Here is a 2,392-nt window from a genome sequence, read left to right on the forward strand (position 1 = left end):
AGAACCGGTGAAGATGTGTGCCAAGCAAGTTTCTCGTGGCTTGCCTAACCACCCCATAGCCCATTACCAGAAAGGGTTTTGAGGGAGAGGGATTAGCAGCTTGAGAAGGGGAAAGGAGACCACGGTCTGGAGAGCTGAGAAAATGTTGTCCCACGAACCCAGGCAGTAAACAAGCTAGCCACAGTTTTCAGTGGGATTTAGTATGCCTAAAATGCAGTATGTCTTCTCGTAAGTACGGTAATTTTTGTGCCAGTGTTCTGCTTTCTTACTCAAATCTTTCAGTGTATGTGCCTCTCCCGCCCACTAGCAGGTTTGCATTGTTTGAATTCTAGTCGGTTTTGATTTTCAGAAGTGTTAGTGGTTGTAGGCTACCTACCTTTAAAGGTACCTGTGGTAAATTAGAATTAAAACATCTTTGATACCCAGGTTACTATTTCCCACCATAGCTGATTGTGTGCAAGAGTGGTTAAATAATACATTCTTAAAAGAACAGGCAGTCAAGGTCAAAGCTGACTTTGCGAAGTAAGAGTTTTGCAAACGAGGAAAGTTGCTGCTAAGGGTGGTCTGCCAGCAATCCAACAACTTTGTGTTATTTTAATGAACTTTGTTTTCTTTAATATGAATGCAAATACAGTGGACATTTTGCTCCTAACTGCACAATTTCTATTCACTTGCCTTCTGGATTAGAGCCCTTGGTCACAGATTTTTTGGCCCTTGGCCTGGTGCCAGGGCACTTCTCTAACTGTGGTGGGATCATATAACAGTCTTACAGGATTAGCTTTCTGCTTTTCCAAGCAGAAATTTTAGCACATGAAAATATCTGACCGTAAGCAAATTAAGTAGGCACGATTAAGTTAGGAAAATAGTTAAAATCTTTAAACAACTGCTATGAACTTTGCCCAGTTTTTTTCTCCTTCACATTAGTATTTATTTTCTCCATTCTGCTGTAGGAATTTTTCAGTTAGACCTTTTTTCTCTTCTTCCTCTACTACATTAAAGTTGACCACAGGTGGTTTTTAATAAGACTACTAGTAAGTACTTTGTTTATAAACAGGACTAACTGCTATTCTTGTGGGTGAGTAGTTGAACAGCAAATAAGCCAGTAATGTATCTTTCTGTGGTACACACGTCTCATGGTGACGCCCCATCTCCGTGATTCAGACCATTTCTGATTATCCCTCGTTTAGCACGTTTCATATGTAATTTACTTCTGGTAAGTATGTGTCTTCCTACTAATTTATAATCCACAAAGTCTGGACACATGCCCACTATGTTCGCTATTACTTTCCAGTACCTAGTACAAAATCTGCTTCAACGTTGGTACTTTGCATTTGTTGAATGGGTAAATTTTGGTTTACTGTTGCAGCAAGTCTGGTCCTTGCAACAGAAAAGTAACACTTGGCTATAATAACCTAATTCTCCATACCAGGTTGTTTAAATTTTAATGTGAAGTGGAAAATAATGAAAGTGAATACTTGTGAATACAGAGTACTGGGTAGGCAGGAGCCTTGTATTGTCAGAAATGCTCTGTTACTTGAATGCATAAGACATTCAACAAGTGCTTATTAAAGTAAATCAAACTCAGCGTACAAACTACTGTCACAATCCTGGGAGTTCACATTTCCCACAGGCATGGCAGAGTTGCAGTGTGTTTCATAAGCCTCAAAATTTGAGGTCTCCCTGTGTTGCCCAGATTAACAAATCTAGTTATTTGCAAACACCTGTGTTGCATAATAGGCCCTGGTTTTGGTTTATAGTGCCAAGTGTGGCCTGTGAGGCCTGAAAAAATTTCCTTATATCTTTCATTTGACCTGCAGTGTCTGGGAAAAACCCAGAACTAATGCTAAATATGGAACTGTTTTGTTCTACAATTTTATTTCCTTGTACTATTTTCAGTACAGTTACAAGTCCATCATCTCCTGCCCCCCCAAAAAAACAATAAAAACAAATATTTGCTTTCTAAAGAAGTTTAGTTTCAAAGTGTTTCTTTTTCTCTGTTTGAAAAACAAAATGTATCAACATTTCCTTACTGATTTTAAGAAACATAAATGTAGTTTGTTGGGAAAAGGATAATGTTTTCTAAAGTAGAACTAGAATTTGAAAATGAAGGAGGAAGCTTAAGACCCTACATTCCAGAGAAGTAATATCTATGTAGTTTACAAATTGAGGAAATAGCAGTCTTTGAGCTGACAGATGAAAAGAAATTTCTAACTTCCAACCTTTGTCTATAGCCATTAGCCCTTTTTTCTAATTATAAGATCTCTCCCTGGTATTGTATTCTGCTTTTGTGGAATTCCACTTATGATTACTTCACATATTGAGCAACATTATAGTCAAAATTAAGGATCAAGAGCTCTATGACAGCATTAAAGTAGCTATTCTCTAGAGAAAA

The sequence above is a fragment of the Ailuropoda melanoleuca genome, unplaced genomic scaffold, assembly GCF_002007445.2.
Source record: "Ailuropoda melanoleuca isolate Jingjing unplaced genomic scaffold, ASM200744v2 unplaced-scaffold11384, whole genome shotgun sequence".
Classification (NCBI taxonomy): domain Eukaryota; kingdom Metazoa; phylum Chordata; class Mammalia; order Carnivora; family Ursidae; genus Ailuropoda; species Ailuropoda melanoleuca.